Consider the following 25,698-nt stretch of genomic DNA (forward strand, 5'->3'; position numbering starts at 1 on the left):
AGATACATACACACAAATGCATCATATAGTCATACATATAAAAATGACTTGTAGCTTAAGAAAGTTGTCCAACCTTACCCAGGGCAGCTAACTAGAGACATAAGAAGAAAATCGAGAAAATTTATATATTTTTTTCATGTTCATACTTTTTTTTCCTCGTATTTTTATTTGAAGCAGGATTTCATGTAGCCAAAGCTGGCCTTGAACTCCCTATGTAGCTCTGGATGGCCTTGAACTCATGATCTTCTTGCCTCTACCTCATCAATGCTGGGATTGCAGGCATGGAGCACCAACATTTTTGTTTGTGCAGTGCTAAGGATGGAACTTATTCTCTGCAGGTGAGGGTGAGCACAGAGGTTGGGGGAGCCTAGAAATAGGTTCCCAACCCCACAATACTTCTTCCTGGAGCCTTGATGCCTGAAGTCCCTCTGTGAGCATGCAGATCCCCCCAAAAAATTCTTTGCTCAAAAATCTTTCTATTAATAAACAGCTTCTAGGGATGGAGATATAGACAGTGCAGAGGTTAAAAGCAATGGTTGCTCTTCCAAAGGAGCTGGCTTCATGTGGCAGCTCACAACTGTCTGTAACACCTGTTCCACGTTATTCAGTGCCCTTTTCTGGCATCCTTAGGCACTGCCTGCACACGGTTCACAGAGGAAAAAAAAACTATACAAATAAAATAATAAAATAATTTTTCTAAGCTTCTAAGGCTGGGGATATAATTCAATTGACAGACTACTTACCTAGCATGGACCAAGCTTAGGATTTGGACCCTAAAATAGTACACACTGGCACATATCTATAATCTTAACACAGAGGTCGACGGAGGGAGAAGAATTAGGAGTGTAAGGTCATTCTTGGCTACAATGCAAGCTCAAGGGAAGCCCAGCTATATGATACATGAGAGAAAGGAGGAAGGACAGAAAGAGAGAGAGAGAGCGCGCACTTGCAGAAAGCTTTTGTCTCATTGTCATTGGGATTCTTGACTCCCTAAAATTAAAACTGACAACTGAGCAGGTCAATGCCTCAGAAGTGGTTTTACACCTACAAAGCAGAGGGGCAGAGTGGCAAGGATGCGTGCCCTTTGGGACAGAGGTCTAGGAGAAGAATAACACGCAGGGAGGTACGAGAGCAGAAGAGACTTTTCCTTTATTTCCCTGGAGACAGCAGTCAGAGCCAGGAATGAAAGGTGACAAGCCCAGGTGTCAGGTGGCAGATTAGCTTTGTTCCAGGGATTCTGCAGGACTAAGGGATTCACAGAGTGACAGCCCTGTGAGCAGTGACTAGTACCAAATGTCAGCTAGTGTTTTTGCTATGTCAACAGCAGACTCTGGGGGGGATGGGGGGGACTTGGAGCTGGGACATGAATGAATAAGGACCATAAGCAAGGACTCCAGTGGGTGGGGTCTCTGTGGCTCTCTCATTTGGAAAACTCAACATTCACTTGGCGGTGGATCAGAAACTGCCCTCGTACTGGATACAGACTCTTCCTGCATTAGTCCTTCTGGAGTAGGAACTACATTTCCAGATTAAGGCTTTTCTGGCCAGTGCAGTCCCCTGAGAGTCTCCATATGGGAAAGAAACCTCCCTGGACCTGTGAGCTGAATGTCAGAAATGGCCTATGCTGTCCCATGCTTGCTCACCCAGCTGTCTACTCTCCAGACCCTGGCCCCATGCTATAGAGACTTCTGCATGACACAACAATTCCAAAGCATTCCTCTTTTAGGACTCCAGTTGATGCAGGTTCTATTCAACGTCTTCCCTAAGTCATCTCCGCACTGTCCCCATGTAGACCGTGTAAAATACACATGTGTAAAATGCAGCAGAGGACACACAGTTCCCTCCCAGGGCCCGGCTCCCTTCACATCTCTACAGCTCTGTCTTTGTTGTGTTTCTCCTCCTCCCCTCTCTGAGTCCTTCTCTAAACCACATTTAACTGTCCTAAGATACACAGCGAAGAGGCCAAGGAAATGGCTCAGCAGGTAAGATATCTGCCACACAAGCCCTAGGACTGGAGTTGGGATTCCACAGAACCTACATAAAAGCACAGAGGACAGTCTGTACCACAAATACCAAGAGCACAGGGACAGGAGAGCAGCAATCCTAGCTGAACCAATGGGCTCCAGGCTCAGTGAGAGAGCCTGTCTCAAAAACTATGGTGTAGAGAGTTGGAAGAAGACATTTGCCACTGACCCTGGCCTCCACAAGCACGTGCACATATATACACACTACATGTACCCATATACACATGAATACAGACAGACAGACAGATGGATGGACAGACAGACAGATATAGAAAGCAAGGAGATGAGCCAGAAGTAGTAGTCAATTCCTGAAATCATATCAGTGAAGAGGCTGAGGCAGGGGAATTGTTGAGAGCTTAAGGCAATCTTGGGCTACATAGTAAGTTCCAGGCTAACCTGGACTATATTACAAGACCCTGTCCCTAAAGGTAAAAGGGAGGAGGGGGGAGGGGAGGGGGAAGGGGGAGGGGAGGGAGAGGGAAAAGGAAGGGAGGGGAAGGGAGGGGAAGGAAAGAAGGCCCATGCCCAAATATGCTTTGCTTCTTGCCAGAGTCAGTATGAGAACCAGTCTATGGCAGGCGAATTAGGCCACTACTTAATGGCCTGGAATTCCAATTAAAGGAAGGAGCCATTACAGACTTTATGAGGCTGTCTGGCAGTGGGGAGGAGTGTCTTACCCAATCTCAGATCCCAGAATGGCTACCTTAAGAGAGAAAGCAATTGCCTATCAGATTGGCCGTGGGTGAGAGGAAGCCATAAACTACAGGGAGACCAGCTCGTTAAAATGGTAATGCTTCCATCCCCACTACGAGTGTGCTCCTGGACACCCTGAAAGTGAAACTTAGAGCAACCAGGAAGCCAAGCATTTCCTCCCCTCACTTAAACTAACTCTTGTCATTTTATGCATAGGTACATAATGAGGCCCTAAAGCCAGGCTCTACTCTTGAATGTGCACCACACTCCAGTCCCCAGCAGGGAGACAGAAAACCTGAGGTTACCAGGTAGGAACATGGAGGAGGATCAGCAGGCCTGACTCATATCCGCATCTCCCAATTCCTTTGAAACACCTAGAAACGCCTCAAGAAAAACCCCACAACGTGGATGGGGTGGGGGAGCTGGGAGGGTGGGCAGCTGACTGGTGTGGAATATTGAGGCTCAGCTTCTGAAGGGTCAGCCAAGTTGCGGGAGTTCCTGAAGAACCCAGCTGAGTCATGGGCAGTCATTGTCTTGCAGGTTAACTTTCTGTCTGCTCATGTCTTGTTCTAACTCTGTACTCTACAGTTGATCTCCTGAGAAGGCATCTGCTCAAGATTATAGAGAGTATGCATGGGACTGAGCAATAAATGTAGACCAAAGAAAGTGTAAATTCATCACACACACACACACACACACACACACAAACACACACACACACTAACCCCATTATCAAATTAATATCCAAAGGCAGAATTATGGTGGTCATTCTTGTTCTCTTCAGATCTGTCATTTATTCACTCATTTAACAAGTGTTTACTGATCTCCTACTCTGCACCAGGCATTGTGCCAAGAGCTGGGGCTATGATAGTGAAAAATTCTATCTACTCCACCCAAGGCTCTCACTGACGATGGTCTTGGATTAAGTTCTCTACAATCAGATTCTGAGGTGAGGAAATTTATGTAGGAGTTTTACAAGGTAGAACTCTCAGAAGATCAGCTGTCTGGCACAGAATTGGAAAGACAAATTGGCAGGCAGAAAGCTGGCCTGTCATGCAATTACAACTCAGGACTCAGGTGGGTTCTACAAAGGCTCCCCAACTTGGCTGGCCCTTCAGCGTTGCCTGAAGTTGAGCCTTGATCTCTCCACAGCAGCCAGCTACCTGTCATGCAAGCACTGATAGAAAAGAATGTGACCTTGGATGAAGCAGTCCCTGTCTCTAAGGGCAAGTCCAGGCAAGAACTACGAACCACAGGAAGGGATATTTTTATAGCTGTATCAGCTTTAAGAAAAGAACAGCATCTCTGCAAAAAGGCCCTGCCCAGCCAAAACTAGGCCCCTCCTCCTCTCTGTCCTCAGTGTGGTCCCACCCAAGGTAGCCTTCTGCTCTGGTCACTTAATTGTCCTGAAACCCTAAATCATTTGTGGAATAACACTTGATTTCCCAGGAAGCGACTGTGAAAATCTTCAAATATCCCTATAATCATTTTCTTCCATAGCTCAGTAAAGTAAAGCAAACTTACACCAGCAACTTGGGAAGCAGATGCAGGAGAATCAGAAAGTCAAGATTAGCCTTAGCTGCAGACAGGTGTGGTCAGCTTAGGCTACTAGAGACCCTGTCTTAAAAATCTTTTAAATATGTATTTTAGTTTCTGTGTATGTGAGTGTGTGTCTGTGTGTGTGTGTGTGTGTGTCTGTGTGTGTGTGTCTGTGTGTAGGTGGGTGTGTGCTAGACCAGTAGGGCATCAGATACCCTGGAACTGGAGTTATAGGCAGTTGTGAGCTAACCAACGTGGGTGCTGGAAACTGAACTCAGGACCTTTGCAAGAGCAGCAAGTACTCACTGCTGAGCCATCTCTCCGCCTCCAAAACATATCCTAAGTGTAATAAGAAGAAAAGGTCATAAATGTGAGAGGAAGTGGGGAGACACAGAAGGAGCTAGAGGGGAAGAGAGCTGAGTGGGAATAATATACAGTACTTATGAAATTCTCAAAAGGAAATAATAATTTCTACTCTTCATTTCCTTGTTATTTACATTTTTAATAGCTTTATTCTAAATCCTCTAGATTTTCACTCTAAAACTAAGTAGCCTGAGAGTTTAGTGCCTACATTTCCACTTACTAGTCACTAGCTCAGCTCCGGGTGGTGCTATTTTTAATTTCCAGATGTTAACAAGGTAGAGTGCAGAGACACATACTGCTCAAAGGATCCCTCAGGACTCAGTGAGGATTGGGGGTTCTTCAACTCACTTAAAGTCTCACTGTGTTTGGGAAAAAAATAGATAGCTGAGTCACCTTTGATGCACACTACAAGTTAGCCAAGCTTGTGCCCACACCAGTGACATCATCAGCCCAAGCCTGTGCCCACACAGTGACATCATCAGCACAAGCCTGTGCCCACACCAGTGACATCATCACCAAGAATATGCCCACACTAATGACATCAGCAGCACCAAAACTGTGCCCATGGTGGTAATATCATCAACACGGAGCCTATGCCCACAGCGGTGACATCATCACCAAGCAGGCTGTACCCACACCAGTGGCATCATCAGCACAAGCCTGTGTCCACAGCATCATCACACCACGATCTGCAGCAGCCTCATCACATTCAATGTAGAAAGTTTGCTTCTACTTGTATGTGATGTATTGAAATAAATTTTATTTTACTTCCTGCTTTATTTTGTTATTGTTTACTTCAGTTTCCCATTTGCTGTACATTTAACAATATTAAAATAGGATTTTATACCTACATATACTTCAGAAAATTACAAAGGAAGTGCTGAAATCAACATTGATAGACTGACAATCTTGCACCAAAAGGTAAAGTTGGATGTCTCAGAGGGTAGGGATGTTTGTTACCAAACCTGACAACTTGAGTTTGATGCCTGGGACCCACAGAAAGGAAGGAGAGAACCCACTCCCAAAATTGTCCTATGACCTACACAATGGCACACACACACACACACACACACACACACACACACACATTAAATAACAAAAAGTCTTCTAAGATGTGAAGCTGGAGGATGTCATAAGAGATGCAGAAAGAAGCATGAGACCATCTTCTCACAGCCTCTGTGGCTCTACTCACATGCCTGATAGAGGACTAAAGAGATTCTCAAATGTGGAAGAGGTCTATAATGCTTATAAAATAAAAAAAAATTAGGGGCTGAGAAGATAGCTCAATCAGTAAAGCCCTTGCTTTGCATGCTTAAGGACCTGAGTGAGAACCCCAAAACCCATGTTCAAGAGAAGAGGGGAGGGGAGAGGAGGGGAGAGAAGGGGAAGAGAGGGGAGGGAAGGGGAAGGGAGGAGAGGAAGAGGAGAAGAGGAAAGGAGAGGAAGAGAAAGGGAAGAAGAGGAAAGGAGAGGAAGAGAAAGAGAAGAGGAAAAGGAGAGGGAGAGAAGAGGAGAGGAAAAGGAGAGGGAGAGAAGAGGAGAGGAAAAGGAGAGGGAGGGGAGGGGAGGGGAGGGGAGGGGAGGGGAGGGGAGGGGAGGGGAGGGGAGGGGAGGGGAGGGGAGGGAAGGGAAGGGAAGGGAAGGGAAGGGAAGGAAAGGAAAGGAAAGGAAAGGAAAGGAAAGGAAAGGAAAGGAAAGGAAAGGAAAGGAAAGGAAAGGAAAGGAAAGGAAAGGAAAGGAAAGGAAAGGAAAGGAAAGGAAAGGAAAGTGCAGAGGAGAGGAGGGGAGGAGAGGGGGAGGGGAGGGGGAGGGGAGGTGAAGGAGGAGGGTAAGGGAGGGGATTGGAGAGGAGAGGAGAGGAGATCTCATACACCTGTAATCCCAGAGTTGGGGGGTGGGGGACACAGGCCAATCCCTGGGCACTGACCAGCCAGCCTAGCCTAGTTGGCAAGTCCCAGACCAATGAGAAACTGTCTCAGTGTTTTTTAAATAGTGGAGAATAATACCCAAGGTTGTCCTCTGATCTACACAAGAACACACCCATGCACGCACACACACACACACATACAGAAGGGGGTGGAGGGAGGGAGGGAGGGGGAGAGAGAGAGAGAGAGAGAGAGAGAGAAGGGGTGGAGAGAGAGAATGAGTAGACAGCTCTGTTACTTTCCACCTCAAAAATCTAATGTTGAAAAGAAAACAATCTAATGTTGAATTCAAAATTCAGTGTTTTTCTGTGCTTCTGAAAAATGAAGTTAAGGGTACTGGGAGCATTTGGCTGAGCTTGGTGCTCGGTTTTGACCACAGCACTTGTCATTCCTGAGGAAAGCCATGGGTCCACACTAACTCAGGGTGAAAGGAAAACTAGTCCCAGTGTTAACCCACACACTGCATATATGTTTGGGGTCTTTTTAAAACTAAAAGTATCAGATGGCATTGTGTGGGTTTGTCATGTACTGCATGGTGTTCTGCATGGCATACATGTGTATTCTCTGTGTAACGCCTATGTCGCTAAGTAACAAACTCATTACATCACATACTGCCAGCTGACCACAGTTACTCCTGATTTATTCTATTCTTGAAAAGTATAAGGAGATTGGGTTTCTTAACTGTTCCCCCAAAAGATAGTAGACAAGGCCTGTGAGGGATACAGAGATGGAACACAGGTCCTTCACAGCCAAGATCATCTACACTGTGTATAGAGTAGAACAAATCCCAACCACCACACAGAAACAAAGTTTGTCTTTCCTCAGACTCATGGTGAAAAGCCTCCATTAGGACCCCAGGCTACAGAGCTTGGGGTTTCCACAGTTGGTGAGGATAGGTTTTTAGTACCTGAATTAATGAGAATCCCCAACCAGAGAATTCAAAGTTACATTTTAAAACTATGCATGAGGAGTTGGAGAGACGGCTCGGTGACTAGGACACCCAAGATGGGCAAAAGACTGGAGTTCAGATCCCTAGAACTCAAGTAAATGCCAGGTGGGAATAGGCACAGACCTGTAATCCCAGCACTTGGGAGCCAGAGATAGGGGATCCCAGGAACAAACTGGACTAGATTACACTGGCTGTGATGGTGAGCTCTAGGTTCAGCTGAGGGGCCAACCCTGCCTCAATGAATTGGATGGAGAGCAACCAAAGATTCCCAACATCAGTGTAAAGCCTACACACACACACACACACACATGCATGAGAAAAAAAAGAAAAGAGACATGGCTAACTTAGCTGGTTGGTAGCACAACACATCTAAAAAAATTTTCATTGTCTTACTTCAATACCAACGACAGTGAGTGTAGGACTAGTCATATGCCCAGCTTACAAACTGACCACAATGAGGCTCGAGTTATTACAGCCCATTAGACAGGTCTTTCCCTCTTCAGAAAGTCTAGTGTGGCTTAGGGTCTCTAAAGCTAAAATGATGCTTAAAGCATTGTATGCAGACATGCATGTGTACATGTTTATATATGTGCATGAGTGTACAGATGCATACAGAGGCCAGAAGTTAACGTCTGCTATCCTTCTCAATGATTCTCCACCTTATTTCATGAAAGAGGGTCTCTCCTTGTCTGGAAGCTTCCTGATTTGGCTAGACTGGACAGCCAGGGAACCCCAGGAACCTCCTGTGCCTCCCTCTTCAATTTTGGAACAGCACGCACACACCATCACACACAGCTTTTATTATATAGGTAATGGGGATCCAAACTCAGGCCCTCAGATAAATCTTTGAAAATGTATTGAGGAAGCTGGAGAATGAATGGCTTAGCCGTTAAGAGCACTGGCTACTCTTCCAGAGGACTCTTGTTCACATCCCAGCACCCGCATGATGGCTCACAACCCTCTGTCACTGAGGAATTCAACACTCTTTTTTTGGCCTCTGTGGGCACCAGGCACACATTGGTGCACAGACACACATGCAGTCAGTCAAATAAAGTACACATCACCACTGTTGTCAAATGATTTATTTAAATGTATATGAGTCAGTCTTCCTCTTAGCTATCTTCAGAATAAAAGTAAGGCTAATTTAGTAGCTACACCAAACTCTCAGCATTCTTCTAGTAATGCCTAGGTTTGGTGAAATCAGATTTGATGAAAGAATATAAAATTTACATGAAAAACCATAAGAACAGTATCATGAATATGTCTATGAAGCACCCTGGTTTGCCCAGGATCAGCCTGGTTCTACCTACTAAAGCCCAGCAGGTGCCAACTCACCACCCTGGGCTCCCTGTTCACTCCCAGAGCGTCTGTTTAGTTAGTAAATTATAGAGTCGCCTCAATTATAACAGGTAAATGGAAACATTTGGTATCTCAGAAACAACAATTCACAAGGAAAACAAATCACAAAAGAAATATTACCTAGCAACATAGCCTCAAAAATGTAGGAAACGAAACAATTACAAGGAGAACTGGATAAAGCCAGCCAAGTGGAATGTCTTCACATGCCTCACTTGGCAAATTATAGATGAATGAAACAAAAAATTAGAAAGATAAATAGGTTTTAATTAACACAATTGAAATATGATATATATATAATTAAAAGTTAGGCATTATAAATTGAAAACATATATATATACACACACAATTGAAATTATATATTGTACTGGCTAGTTTTGTGTCAACTTGACACAGGCTGGAGTTATCATGGAGAAAGGAGCTTCAGTTGGGGAAATGCCTCCATGAGATCCAGCTGTAAGTTATTTTCTCAATTAGTGATCAAGGGGGAAAGGCCCCTTGTGGGTGGGACCATCCCTGGGCTAGTAGTCTTGTGTTCTATAAGACAGGAGGCTAAGCAAGCCAGTGGAAGCAAACCAGTAGAGAACATCCCTCCAGGGCCTCTGCATCAGCTCCTGCTTCCTGGCCTGCTTGAGTTCCAGTCCCGACTTCCTTTAGTGATGAACAGCAATGTGGAAGTGTAAGCTGAAAAACCCTTTCCTCCCCACTTGCTTCTTGGTCATGATGTTTCGTCCAGGAATAGAAACCCTAACTAAGATGTGTGTGTGTGTGTGTGTGTATATATATATATATATATATGCATACATATGTATATATAATTAAAAGTTAGGTATCTACTTGAAACATGCATGAAATACTCAGGAAGATTAACCACAACCATAAGCTTTATACTTACAATGAAAGGCTTAAGAAGTATCAGAGAATCATCATGTTACAAGTGATCTCTGATAACTGAGCAAGAAATAAGGAGGTGTAAACCAAAACAGAAAGAAAAACCTTCTGGAAATTGAAAAACACACTAGTAAATCACACTGCTGATAAAAGAATTCTATAAGGACTGAGTGACAGGAAATCACCTATCCATATTTGTAGCTTATGACTGAAGCAATCAAGGTACATTACTAGCTGTGAGTGTATCCACGTCAGGTAGCTTTACTCCCAACCTCCTTACAGAAACATAGAACTCCATTACACATTATAGAGGCCTTGCATGCTACAGTGTTTCTAACTGCCATGTGCCCTCCTGCAGTGGATAGTTCTAATTGTCAACTCAACACAATGTACAATCACCTGGGAAGCAACGTGCTAGGGGACCATCTAGATGAGTTTGGCCTGCAGGTATGTCGTGGTAGAAGTGTTGTCTTTATTGACTTGCAGGCTGCTCCGTCTTCTGGGCTTGGGTTCTGAACTGTATAGGAATGCAGAAGGCAAGAAGAGCAGAAGCATGCATGCGTTCATTGCTTTCTCTGCTCTTGACTATGGATGTGACATGACGAACCGCTTCAGGCTCCTGCCTTAACTTCTCCATACTGATCACTGTAATCTGGAATTCTGAGTCAAATAAACTCCAGCTCCCCTAAGCTACCTCTGTCAGGGTATTTTATTGCAGCAACTGAAACAAAACACTTCCTCACTACGATATTAAAAATTTGAGATATAATCATTGTCTTCTCATATTTGCTTTCCAATATACAGTTCCTAACACATAGCTGATACTCATAATTGGTTTGCTGAACAATAACATTCTAAAGAAAAAAATACCCTAAAAGACTAAATATCTGTCACATAATGCAGTATAATAAGTGTATGTCAATATTCAGTACCCCAGAGCACTCAATGTACCAGACATAAACAGACACAAGGTATGAGCAGAAAACCACTCTCCACCCTTGCTCCTTTCAAAGTCACCTAGTGGCAAGATGGTGACTGTCATGAGAGAGGTGGAGTGCCAAGTTGATGGCTCATGGTCAGTAAAACACTTTCTCAGGCCAAAACGTGGTATATAACATGCCTGTAATCACAGCACTTGGGAGGCTTGGGCAGAGCAGATGAGCTCAATAGCAGTGTGGTTACATAGTAAGGCTTTGTCCTTTAAGATGCTATAGTGAATCTGGAAGATGCTCCTCCAGAGGATGTGTGCTTGATTTCCACGATAAGGGTATTATACACTCTAAAAACCTTGGGAAGGAACTAGTAACAGAAAGCTGTCATCTATAAGAAGAGAAGGCAGCATGCTGAAAGCCAGGAGCCTCACCACACAGTCAGCAACAGGACTCTCCGCAGATCATCTGGAAGACGATTATAAGAAAATGACGGTGGTGTGAGGAAGAAAATGGGCTCCTTTAAGCAGGGAGTGGGGGCTTGAGCTCCTGGTGGGCTGAGGTGGCAGAGGCAGATGAGACACATAAAAAAAAAAAAAAAAAAAAAAAAACAGCTAACATACAAGCAACCGCATCTCCAAAGCAACTTCTACCAATGAAAAGAACAGGCAAGAGGGAAATTTACAGCTGAATTTGGGGTGACAGGGAGCATAATGGTCTTGAAGAAGTATGTTCATGACAGCCCTAAGAAATGAGTCTGAACAACAGATGTTCCTCTAAAGAAGAACGAGAGAAAGAAATGGAACTTTATCGGATCCTTAACACACAGCTGCACTCCCTGGGAGAAACAAGACCTCCAACTTCCCCCAAAATCTTCTCATGGACTGCAAACAATAATTATTGGATAAATTCACAGATCCTAGGGAGCACCCAGGGTCTGGACTCTGTAAGCACACAAATCCCTACATTGCCAGGGTGAACATTTCAGAGCTTTGTATAAAAGCAAAAGATACTTAACTCTGGTTTTTTGTTTTTTTTGTTTTTTGTTTTCAATTTTTGATGGATGTTTGTGTGCCTATCAATGTTACAAGGAGCTGTGTGGATTCTGTGAGTAAATCCTTTTCTCCATGTCTTTTCATTCCCAAGACAAGCCATGTATCTTAGTGAACTTGGCTGTGGACTGTTGTACTTTGGGTGAGAGAGGTTCACGTCCCCAGTTGATAGCATTTCCTGGTGCTGATGGAGTCATGAGGACTCTCACCTAGTCAATAGATTAATCCACTGATGGACTTATAAAATTATTGATAGGCATTATTGGGAGGACATGGAAACGGGGAGGTGAGACCTGACTGGAAGGAGTGGGGCATGTCCTCCAAGGGTCTGTCCTCACTCCTTGGCCATCTCTCCAGTTTCCGGCCACCATGAGTGAAGCAACCATGCTCCACCATGCCAACCACCACTATCAGTCTGCCATGATGCTCTGCCTTGTACAGACCCATAGCAATGGATTCAGCCATCCACAGGCTGAGATCATGAGATAGTAAGTTGTGATGAGTAATACTGTCAACTTGACCAGATCTAGCATCACCTAAGAGACAAGCCTCTGGGCCTGGTAATGCCCAAAAGGGATTATGCAATTAACTAGAGTGAAAAGGCCCACCCTGGATGTAGGTGGCACCATTCCATAAGCCCAGGTCCTGGGCTACATTACAAAGAGAAATAATCTGGATAGAAGCATGCATAATGTTCTACTTCCTGACTGTAGATACAATGTAACCAGCTGCTTCTGACTCCTGCTTCTAAGCTTCCACACCAGGGTGACCTGTGCCTTCAAACTATGAGGAAAAACAAAACAAAACAAAAACAACTACCAAAAAAAAAAAAAAAAAGCCAAAACCCTTCTCCCTCAAGTTGCGTTTGTCCAGGTATTTTACTACAATAAGAGAGGAAGTGGCTAAGAATTAGCTTTCATCCCTTAGCTTTATCGGTTTGTTTCAGGTATTTGGTCACAAGTTTGGAAAAACTAACATGGAGCCTTTCATCAAAGAGTCGCATCAGCTAGAAAGACTGGGAGGTCCAGCGGCGGTTTCCTCAGCTTGGGTTGGAGTCAGAGTCTCATGATAGGAGTCTGAGTTGGCCTTGAACCTCTTCTGAAGCCCAGGATGAACTTGAGATCCTCCTGCCTCAATGCCCCAAACAACTAAGGCTACAGGCCTGTGCCACTAAACCCTGAGAGGAGATTCTTATTGAGAGGCATAGTAGATGTGCTTACAAAGCTGTCTCTAGAAAAGAAATGTCTCTAGAAAGACATCTGTATTTCCAGCGAGATAAAGGGAAATAGCCCAGAGACTGTATGTTTGCTGGTCAAAACAAACCACAGTCCAGACAGGTAGAATGGGAATAAGTAAAATCATTTTTTAACATCTATTTTTTATTAGGGTGGGGCACATACATGGAGATCAATAGAAAACTTGCAACAGTTGTTTTTCCCTCTCCACCACGCGCCTCTCAAAGACTGAACTCAAGTCTTAGGCTCAACAGCAAGAGCCCTCACCCACTGCACCATCCCCATGGCCCTAGATGTTCATTTTTGCCATAAGTCCCTTTTGAGAGTCCTATATAATAAAGGAGAAATGGAATCCTGATTTATAATTTCCACATGAGGACATAAAGTCTGCTAGCACTGTGAGACCCCGACTTAGAGACTTAGAGACTTAGAGTGTTCCCCTAGATGTTCCCCAAGCTTGTTTTCCCTGATCTCTAAAAATACAGCTAAAAAGAAGCTCTTTGTTCTCTATAGCCAGCAAAAGGCTTTTTTGTTTCTATACTGTACAACCAGAGATGCTGGCCTTCCTGTGCCGAGGACACAGAGATAAAAATTCAGAAAGAACTCACTCCTCACTCCTGCCTTGTAAATGTCACCAAGGACACCCGAAAGAGAAGAACTCCTCCCAACTCTCCTCCCAACTCCTCCCAATTCCTCAGCTAGCTGTTAAAAGCCCCCTACTGTCACCTCTTGGGGTCGAACTCCCCTGCCCTGCGAGGTGCAAGGGGTTCGTCCTCAGCTAGCTGATAATAAAACCTCTTGCAGCTTGCATCAGGTGTGGTTTTCTCTCGGGACAGTGGGGTGTTGGCCAGTTCATCCTGGGACTTGAGCGGAGGCCCAGCATCTGGGGCCTTACAGCACAACTCCATGTCTTTTCCAGCCTTAAGCCAAATATGGTCTCTTGACCAATTCTCCTGGCTCAGCTCAGATCCGTTGATCCAAACATCCTTGCTATCACATCCCAGAATGACTGTTCAAGCTTCCAAGATACCTGGTGTACAGACTATGACCCCTTCACAATCCATGTCTGCACCTTCTTTTAGCATCTTTGTCCCAGGGCCAGTGCAGAGCAAACTCTCCAGGAGCTAGATGATGTCTGACACCTGAAAAAGTCATCCAGCAAACCAAAACAGCATGAAGGGTCGGAGGCAGACCCAAGCACCCTGCTCACATCTACTGTAGGTAACATGAGATCATAGGCCCAAGTTTCAATCAAGTACATTATGCTTAGTACAAAGTCATTAAGACCAAAGAGATTGTAGTTTCCTTAAAGGGGGGGCATTTAACCTCTACCCCCAGAAACACAGAACAGCTCCTTTGAGTCTACACACACACATACACACACACACACACACACACACACACACACACACACAATCCCTGGGAGGTCTTCAGGTTGGCTGGAGTTTGACCCAGTTAAGGGTTTCCTCACAGCCAGCCCTGAGAAGGAGGTTTATGTCCAAATGATTTATGGATGGAGTGCTCCCAAGAGACACCTGTAAAAGGGTAAGACAAGAAGGCCAACTCGGAGCAGAAATCATGCAATATGAAACTCTCCAATGAAGTCTATCTAGCCTTGACCCAATCTTTCAGACAGTCCTCGAGGCATAAATGGTATCGTGGGTCTGTCTGACTCTGAGCTAGATGATGATGGATTTATAAGTCCCCTCCCATGCAGCACCCACCAGTCAATGGTTGCTATCTGCTGCTCCAACCTAAGAGACAGGACTTCTGTCATCTACCATCGGCAGTCAAGAGAAGGTGGCTCCTGTGACCCAAACATGAGCCACAGCACACCACAGCTGGACATACAAATCTCACTAATAAATGAAGCCCAGGACTCTAGAGAGAATATCGACACCACCACCACTTGCCATTTTCCCCCAAACCGGGCTGCACACAGAGATGGCCTTGATATTCATCTTTCAGGGAAATTCGGTGAAACGCAGGATGAATTTTGCTTTTTCAGCAGCCATAAAGGATTATCTTGCATCGAAGGGCCATGCTGAGAGATGATGTTTTGAGAGAATGCATTGAATTGATACCTCAGAGGACTTCTTACAAAGGCATGATTTATACATCACAAGACAAAGAGGATTTATATAAAAGAAAATGGATTCCTTTTCTGAACTGTTTTGAGAAAGACAGATGGCTTCCTGTAAACTGCAGTTCCGTGTCTGTGAGCTGAGTGTTACCAGAAAATTACTAAGGTAACGCTGCCCCTGGGACCCGCTACACCATCCTCACAGCCGCCCACGCTGCGTGTGGGGGCGCGTGGATGAGGGTGTGAAAGGGGCCACAGAAACAGTTACCTAATCAGACTGATGCCTACCACTAACGGCCCTCCTGGGGAAGACTCATATTATCCAAACGACACAGTTAATAGCCAAAAAGGACATTTTTAGCTCATTAAATAGTACAGTAATTGCTGCTCCTCCGGCTACTGCTGTTGGCACATTTGCCAGCCCAATTCTTCCTATAAAGGAACGGCTTTTACGTTTTCTTCAGTAGTATAGCCCCAGTAAGCTGTCTGTGCCCCTAGAAACAAGCCCAGGCTCTACGCAAACCTGATTAAACTCACTGAGGGCTGGTAGGGTTGCTCAGTAGGTAGACACTTACCACCAAGCCTGAGGACTGGCGTCAAATCTCCAGAACTACGTCGTGAAAATAAAAATGACTCTTGCACACTGTCCTCTGACCTCCACATGCACACCACTGCAAGAACGTGCAAGAGTGCACACAGACACATGCACATAAATAAACTGAACCCATTGGGTCATAAAACAAACAAAAAAAAAGACATGGAAGTGGAAAGGAGATACATGGAAAGAGGAAATGATAGAAGCAACGAAAAGGGAGGAGGGGAAGAACTCCACTGTGAGCATGATCAAAACACAGTTTTTACATGCTTGAATGCCATAATGAAACCCATTATCATGTATGATTAATATGTACCAGTATTGATCTTTTAAAACATACACCAAACAAAGGTCTGCTCTTACCTACAGGCAATCTCATTCTATAGGTCATTCTCCAGGCTTTAGATAGCTCCATTGACTATGCCATATGACTATGACTGACTCCATTGTTATGCTAGCTATCATATATCTGTATGATGGAGAAAATACCAAAGAATTCAAGATTTGTAAAAATGTGAATAAGGTTAAGACTTTTGATGCTATCAGGGTTCCAAGTCCTTGACCACAAGGTGACTGGAAATTATCAAAGACAAGATAAATAGAGTCCTATGGTGAGTTTGGGGGGGGGGGGCCAGGGACTATCCTTGAGAAACAAAAAGCAGCAACCCCCAGGGAAACCTGGGAAACTTAAAAGCCTTTGAAGCACCATGTCACAGACTCGACATTCAGCACTAAGACTGGTGCAGCGACACACCTTAAATGACAAGTGGCAAGCATAGGGAGAGACTCTGGTGGGAGTTTAGATCCCCAGCTGGGTGAGTGCGATGACCCTCCTTTAATTCCAGGGAACAGGAGGCAGAGACAAATAATTTTCTTCTGGAGCAGCGGCTAGCTACAGTAGCTGAATTAGGAAGCTCTGGGTTGAGGTGCGTACAGAAGGAACAGAGGGAGGGATGGAGGAAGACATCTCCTCATGCCTGTGTGTCTGTGTCTGTGTCTAGATAGATAGATAGATAGCTGGATAGATAGATAGATAGATAGATAGATAGATAGATAGATAGATAGATAGATAGATAGATCGATGTGTTTGTGTCTATTTTTCTCACATGCACTCATACACGAGAAAGAGAGAGAGACAGAGAGACAGAGAGAGAGACAGAGAGAAAGAGAGACAGAGACAGAGAGTGAATCAAACAAACAAATATAAGTTCTTTAACTTTTTTTTTTTTTTGAGACAGAGCTTCTCTGTACAGCTCTGGCTGTCCTGGAACTCACTTTGTAGACCAGGCTGGCCTCAAACTCAGAAATCCACCTGCCTCTGCCTCCCAAGTGCTGGGATTAAAGGCATGTGCCACCATCGCCCGGCTTAACTTTTTTCAAAAAGAACCATAGTCACATGTCCTTCAGTTCTGTGCCATTTGTCCCAATGTCTGGGTTGTGGTGACCACTCATTAACCACTACTGGGAACAAAGCTCAGTGACCCTTCCTCGAATGCCTCATACAGATAGGTAACTTATCAAAATCCACGCACCCAGTGCCAGATTTTTCTTTCAAAGTTACGTAAAAAGCTAAAACCCCTTGGGTTAGGAAAGGACAATGATCCCTAAACTTCTGTCACTGTGGGGGAAATACCTGAGAACAACTTCCAGGCTCACAGTTCTAGAGGGTCCACGATCACTCAGACCCAACACTTGGGGCCTGTGGCAAAGCAGAACCTCTGGGCACAGCAGAATGACTGTCACCATGTGTTGGCCTAGAGGCACACCAGTATACCACCACCCCTGTCTGTCAAGAGCAAACCCCATGACCTACCTTCTTCCACCACACGCCACCTTCTCAGGCCTTTATCATGATCCAATGACACCAACAAGGAGCAAAACTTTCAACACACAAACTACAAGGAGCCATTTAAGATCCAGGTTTTTTTTCCCTTGGGGCCTTTAGGAAGTGTTTATCTCTGCTGGAACATATCTAATAACAGAGAACTCTCTAACTGATACAATTGCAAATCACCAGACAGAATTCAAGCTTACGAATGGAAATTTAGGAAATACTTCTGTTTACAAATCATCAAAAATAATGATACCTTTAAGTCTGGAAAGACGGCTCAGTGGTTAAGAGCACTGGTTGTTCTTTCAAAGGGCTTGGGTCCAAGTCCCAGCACCCACATGGTAGCTCACAATAATCTGTAACTCCTGATCTGGTGGATCCAATCACCTTTTCTGGCCTTCTCAGCACCAGGCATGCACATACACACATGCTGACAAAACACACATACTGCTATTACTTTGATGGTGGCTGTGATGGTGTTGGAGATGATGATGATGATGGTCGTGGTTATGGTGGTGATGATGGTGATAATGGTGATAAAGAGACTCAATAACAAACTAACAACCAAGTAGGGAGAAGATTTTGACTGTGAGAACTAAGACATTATTAACAGTTATTAAAGAAAATATGAATGTGAAAAACACCCCATGAATATGGGTTTTTAAAAGAACTTCATACTTTCACCATGTTGATAATGCCTAAAGAAGTTACAAAGTCGATACAACACCTATTGATAAAATACTTTTATTTTTGTTTTAGATTAGGAGGATGGGGGATTTTTTTGTTATTTTGTTTTGGTTTTGAGATAGGGTTTTTGTCTGTAACCCAGGCTGATCTGTAACTCACTACGTAGCGAAGGCTGGTCTCAGACTCATAGCAATTTTCCCACCTCAATCCCCCAAGTGCCGAGTTATAGGCATGAACCACCGTGCCCCACTCCAGTAACCCCTTTTGTGAAAGCAAAACAGAACCTCATCGCAAAACTTGCATGGATTCTCGAGAGAACCTGAACAGGCAAAATAATCTTCCAAAAGAAGGAAGTTAGAAATCTCAAGCTCATTTCAAAACTTACCACAAGTCCACAGTAATCAAAACATCCACATGAGGTACGCAGAGGATGCTTGAACGAATGTGGTAGAAGGGGGCTCAGAAGTGAACCCCTACATATTATGAACAAATGCTGGGTTGTTTGGCTTTTTTTTATTTGGTTTTTGGTTTTTGGTTGGGTTTTGTTTGGTTGGTTGGTTTGGTTTGGTTTGGTTTGGTTTGGTTTTTGTTTGCAATCCTGGGTCTTGAATCCAAAGCCTGTGTGTGCAGCACACACTGGTGAACCCCATCTCCAGCCCCTAATCAAATGTTTGTTAACAAAAGTACCAAGGTATCCAAGGACTAAAATCAGCCACTCGCCTTACCACATACAGGAAATTAACTCCAAGCGAACCAAAGATCTAAACACAAGAGTTACAAGCGTGACATTCTTAGAGCAGAGCAAAGAAGTGAAACCCCTCAGCCTTGGCCTGGGCTGTGGTTTCCTAGGAACAAAACGAATGGTCCATGAGAGAGGAAAGTAAATAGCTTACAATTCATCAAAGCTAAAACTTTCTGTATCAATGGACAGTGAGTGAGAACAGCCGCAGAACCAAGGGAGTGTTTGCAAGTCATGTAACTGACAGAAAGCTAGTGTTCAAAACACAATGAACACACACAGGTCAAGAGCAAACACACAACTTGTTGTTGTTGTTGTTGTTGTTGTTGTTTGACACAGAGTCTCATGTAGCCCAGGCTGTCCTCAAAATAGTTATATAGCCAAGGATGATTTTGAACTTCTTATCTTCCTGCCTCCACCTCCCAAGCACTAAAGTTCCAGACATGTGACACCATGCAGTTTATGCAGTGCTGGGATCAAACCCAGGGCTTCCTGCAGACTAGGCAAGCACTCTACAATGGAGCTCCACCCCTGGCCCCAACAGCACAGTCTTTAAAAAAAGCTCAAGTCGTGAGCAGATATTTCCCTGTAAAGGAGATGCAAATAGACACTTGGAAACCTGAGTACACCTGCAATCATTAGGAAATCCAAGCCAAAGATTCATGGATACCCCTTCACAGATACTTGGATATTAAGTAAGAGACAGACAGACAGACCCATGGCAGCAGGTAGACTAATAGAGAACACAGAGGAAGACAATAACAAACAGTGCCAGGATGTAGAGAAGTCAGAATCCTTGACTGTCACTGCAGGGAATGTAAATGTTGTAGCCACACAGAATTACCATGTGATATATTGCTGTGTAAAATTGCCGATGAAACATAGACATTAAAGAGCAGAGATACAGAATATTATTGTAGAATTACCACATGATCTCACAGCTCTGCTTCTCGATAAACACACAAAAGACTGAAAAGCAAACTCTTCAACGGGTACCTGGAGAGCAGGATGGATAGCACCATTCATCACAAGGTGAAAGGTGGCAAGTCCCTAAATGCCCATCCACAGACAAACAGATAAGCTGAGTGTAGCATGTGTAAGCAAGCACTGCTTTTAGACAGCCTTATCAAGGAAGAAAATCCGGATCTGAGAACATCAGTCAGCAGCCAAGCCCTTGCCTGAAGGAAAACCTGGGTTTCACTATCTGGATGACAGAAAACAAGGAAGTTCTAACAAATTCTACATCATGGATGAATCTGAAAATCACTGTACTAATTGAAATAAGTCAGACACAAAGCCATATGGGTTGAATGACTCCGTTGGTAGAACCATAGTGGTTGCCAAGGGCTGGGGGACAGGAAGAGGAAGAGCATAGAGTTTCATAACTGTTTGAAGTTACCAAAAAAGAAAAAAAAAAAAAAAGGTTCTAGAAAGGATAGTGTTGGTGGCCACACAATATAAATGCATTTAATCTAGGAAGACACAATTCAAACCGTAAATGATGTACTGTAGGTATTTTAAGAAATAAGATGCTGGGCTCAGAAGATGGCTTAGTCAGTAAAGCACTTGCTTTGCAAGTGCCTTCAGGGGCTGAGTTCAGATCTCCAGAACAAGGTAAAAATCCAGGCATCCTGGCATGCACCCGTAATCCTAGCCATGGTGACAAGGGAGGTGGAGACAGGTGGGTCCCTGGGATCCCCAGACAGCTAGCCTGGCCTAACTGGTGATGTTCCAGGCTACTGGAAACTTGTAATTTTAATTTTTTCCAACCTTATTTTTAATGATGGTTCTTAAATGCTTTAACCTCCCTTCTAGCTCACCACCCACCAGAGGGAGTGGAAAAGAAAGGATACAGGGGAAGTGGACCTGTCTAGAAATGGTTCTTTGGAGCAACTCCTGTCTGTGCTGTCAGGAAATCAGCAGTTCAGTTCACAGGTCGGCAGTGGCAGCTCGATCCACTCACAAACACTTCATGGATACATCAGCAGTCCAGTTCAGTAGAGTCAAGACAGCAACCACGAATCAGCACAGTGGCTTGACCTAGCAGAGACAGCCAGCCTCAGCCTTGGCTTGAGTCAGTGGGAAGGACCAGGAGGGATGCCAGGAGTTGTTCTCAGCTGTGCCTCTCTCAGGGAATCGAAGATCAGTGAAGACAAGAGACCAACAAGCCTTGCACAGCTAGCTCTGTGAGCAAGCCTAACCCAGCCTCTGTCACTGGCAGTGGGGTCCTTTATATACCCTCCAAATATCACACATCCTCCACAGGTCTTGCCTCAGCATGTGTGTCCATCTCCACTGACATCACTTTACCAATCAGCCTGAGTCCAAGGAAGCAGCAAGATACCAAGGCACACCACCAGAAGTTTTTTGGTGCATTTTTCTCTATAGAGTCCTGACAAATGCAGCTTGACTATGCAGTGTAAGGTGGACCAATACACATTTGTCTTTAGCAAGAATCCTTCATCACATGTACTTTCACATGCTTGCTTTAGCAGAACATCCTCTTTCCTGTGTCTGCTTCAGCAAAACATTCCTTCACAAGTCTGCCTTAGCCTTTCACCTGTGTCCACTTCAGGACAACATTCTTTCACGTGTGTGCCCCGGCAAAACATCATCCAACAGACTTTCCAAAGAACCCTTAAGTTTCCCTGTCTCAAAAAATAGAACATACTTAGAGAACACCATTAAAGTTGTCTTCTGATCTGCACACACATATATGTCTATGTCTAAACATGTGTGTGTGTGTGTTTGTGTGAGTCTGTGTGTCTGTGTCTGTGTGTCTGTGTCTATGTCTGTGTCTGTGAATAAAGTGTGAGCTTTAGAACTGAACTGGAGCCCTCTTGTGTCACTGCCCCCAGAGTGAAGGCACCTAAAACTGAGCATGCTTGCCTGAGAGTCTGTGACATCCAATCATACTGAATTCTCATCACAGACCATTTCTTGTCCTAAAGACCACTTCTCCATGTACTTTCTCCATTCTCTTTTTCCTCTTTCTCTCTTTTGTGTGTGTGTGTGTGTGTGTGTGTGTGTGTGTGTGTGTGTGGTGCATGCACACATATGGGAGAGTATATGTGCCCAGAGGAGACCAGGTGTTCTACTTACCACACTATGTCTTAGCACCTGAGACAGGATTTATCACTCAAGCTGGAGCTAGGCTGGTGGCTTAAGTCCCAAGGTCCTTATGCCTCCATCCCCACATCGCAGGTGATACAAATGCACGGACCCCATGCAGCTTCTTACACGGGTGCTGAGATCCCAGGTCACACAGGGAGCACTCTCACCCAGAGCCATCTCACCAGCCCCTTGTCATGCTGCCTGAAAACAAAGAAGAATAGCTCTTTCCCAGTCCAGTCACTGGATGCTGGCTGGCATTCCTATTTACATATAAAATATAGTAATATTCTTTTAGAATTGTTTTTGAAAACCATCAATAAGCTGGGCAGTGGTGACACATGCCTTTAATCCCAGCACTTGGGAGGCAGAGGCAGGCGGATTTCTGAATTCGAGGCCAGCCTGGTCTACAAAGTGAGTTCCAGGATAGCCAGAGCTATACAGAGAAACCCTGTCTCGAAAAACCAAAAAAGAAAAAAGAAAAAGAAAAAGAAAGAGAAAGAGAAAGAGAAAGAGAAAGAGAAAGAGAAAGAGAAAGAGACAGAGACAGAGACAGAGACAGAGACAAAGACAAAGACAAAGACAAAGACAAAGAAAAAGAAAAAGAAAAAGAAAAAGAAAAAGAAAAAGAAAAAGAAAAAGAAAAAGAAAAAGAAAAAGAAAACCATCAATAACTGTTTGCCTTCAACACTGTAGTCTGGAGCTAAATCCCAGGCCTCTCCCAGCATCTTCCTGTGGGTTTCCTGGCCAACCCAAAGCACCTTTGAGCATTTTGCCATAAAAAGGATCAATAGATATGTCATCAAATTGTCACGGGAAAATGTTAAAGTCCAAAGATGGGTCAGAGTTTAACAGCACTGGCTGCTCTTCTTGAAGACTCCAGTTTGATTCCCAGCACCCACACAGAGGCTCACAACCATCTGGAACTCCAGTACCAGAGATCAGATGCCTTATTCTATCTTTCCGAAGTCTCTAGGCACGTACATGATACATAGACATACATGCCAACAAAACACCCATAAGCATAAATCCAAAAAGGTTTTAAGACCTAGGTATCAACACTGGGGAAATGACTTTGTGGATAAAGTGCTTTGCACACAAGCATAAGGACTTGCATTTGACCCCCACCACCCATGTAAACGTAAGCATGATGACATGCATCTGTAACTCCAGCCCCTGGAAGGTGGAGACAGGTGGATGCTGGGGACTCCAGATTCAGTGAGAGGCACTAAGTAAGGTGGATGGCAGTGAAGAAGGAACCCAGCACTGACCTCTGGTGTCCATGGGAGCGCATACACACAGGTGAGCCCGCTCACACACACTCATACATACATGCGAGAACCACATGTAGGACCTTCCTCAGAATTCCTACAGGCACAAAATAATCCATTTGGGGTTAAAGCAAAAGATTATTTTCTTTTTCCCAGTCCTTTCTTAGTGCAGTGGCAGATTTGGAGGTGCGAGGGAGGGTAGTGTTTACTTGTGTAGGATTCAGATCATGGCCATCTATCCAAAACAGAATGCCCACCTTCACACATGCTCACAGAAATTCTAGCAAAATCAAGCATAACTAAAAAGTAACTTTGAAAAAGGAAATCCCAATCTAACGAGATGTCAGATACTTCTCTAAAATGTTACATTCAGTTAATCTTGGATTTCACACCTTCTCCCCCTTGGGTATTACCAAAAATGTATTAAATTCATTTTTTTTCCTTCACGTACTAATTCCATAATTCCATCAGTGAGATGCTGCCGGGTGTTCTGGCATGAATCTTTGTTTACAAAACCCGAACTGCTTGCTGCTCTTGCTTCAATTCCCTTCCGTGTGATTTTAGATTTCTTTCCTCCTGATATTTGTTCCGTTGCTTTACAAGGAAATTAAAATCTCGTCCAAGGGACATTCGTCTTCAGTTTCCAGTATCTTTCCCATTTTTCAAAACTGTACCTTTGTTCGCTCGACTCCACATCCTGCGCTGTCTTTCTCTTTCTTCTCGGCACCCTGTGTGACTTCAGGAGTTAGGGAAGTAGAGCCAGAAGAAACCGGAACCGTTCACAAACTTGGAGCCTCTCTGCCGGGAGGAAGAAACTGAGGACAGTCTTTGCTGTTTTCTGTGTTATCCCGGTTTGCTTGCTGCTTGCTTGCTTGCTTGTTTGTTTGTTTGTTTGTGTGTTTGTTTGTTTGTTTGTTTTTGTTTTCTATCTGATCTTAGGAGAAGCAGCCTTTGATAAATTGTTCGATCTACTTTTTTTTTCATCTTCACGTTTGGAAAGACAGGGCAAAGCTTGGTGGCTGGACATTCTTAGCGCCCCCATCCTTCTCTTTCAGGTATTGATTCTCAGTGATTGTCCTCCAAGGAAGGAGACACAGGAACCTGCTTGGCCTCTGTTTTCATGGGCTTTAGAATTTGACAGACAGAGATTCGAGCGTCAGGTGTACCACTTTCCATCTCAGTGTAGGTGGTCTGTGAAATGTCCCCACAGGCGCATGTGTTTGAGCGTTTGGTCCCCAGCTAGAGATGCTGTTCTTAAAAGGTTGTGGAAGCTTTAGGAGGGAGCCTCTCTAGAGGGTAAGTAGGGATAGGTAAGGCTTTTTACAGCCCAGCCCCTCCTGTCTCCTTTCTTGTTTTCTGACTATGGATACAGTGTGACCATCACCCTCATGCTCCTTCTCAACCCTGTCAGTAGTCCCCTAAAACCAAGCTGAAATAAGCCCCTCCCTTCTGAAGCTGTTTCTTGTCCCCATAACTAGAGAGGTGACAGATGTACTAGGGGGTTCTAGAAAGATGTCAGAACTCCCAACACATCAGTCACACCTGTAAACTCCAACAGCACCATCAGCCTTTTAGGACTGTAATGCAATGGTGAGCTATAGACTATGTGCAAGGCCCTGGCTGGACCCAGCGCTTCAGATGGGAAGCCATATTTGCAGTCACTGGCAAAGGACTAATATCTAAAATATAAGGGACTCAACAGCACAACAATAATAAATTGACAAAACAAGCCAATTGAATGAATGGTTATTTATCAAAAGAATATGTATGAATGGCCAACATGCATACAAAAATGTGTCCAATGTCACTGGTCATCACAGACATGTAACTCAAAAACACAATGTAACGCCATCTCAGTCCCCAAACCTAGCAAATATAATAAGCGTACATATAGGGACCAGGAAACCTTCAGGCAGCAGTGATGCAAATGTCCGTTAGAATAGACATCGTGGAGAGCAGAATGGGGTAGCCCTCAAAAGCCTGCAGCTGGGAGCTAGAAAGGTGACTCCTCGTCAGTACTGCTCTTGCAGGGGGCAAAAGTTTGGTCCCCAGCACCCATGTCAGACAGCTCACAACCACAGACAGCTCCTGCTCAAGGGGATCCAGCATCCTCTTCTGGACTCTGTGGGCATCTGCACAAACCCAGAAACACACATTTTAAAAGAAAAAAAAAAAAAAACACTAAAACTAGAATGGACAAGATGGCTCAGTGGGTTAAGGCCAGACTGGTGGACTGTGCTGAACCCCAAGGACCCACATAGTGGGAAGAAAAAGCCAAGTTCCCCCAAGATATCCTCTGACCTCCACATGTGAGTCATGCACACATGTGCACAGATACATATGTGAATATACACAGAGAGAGGGAGAGGGAGAGAGAGAGAGGGAGGGGGAGAGAGAATAAATGAAAGGATAAATGTAATGGGAA

Source organism: Mus caroli, unplaced genomic scaffold (genome assembly GCF_978045245.1).
Source record: "Mus caroli unplaced genomic scaffold, Mus_caroli_1 scaffold_11, whole genome shotgun sequence".
Lineage (NCBI taxonomy): Eukaryota > Metazoa > Chordata > Mammalia > Rodentia > Muridae > Mus > Mus caroli.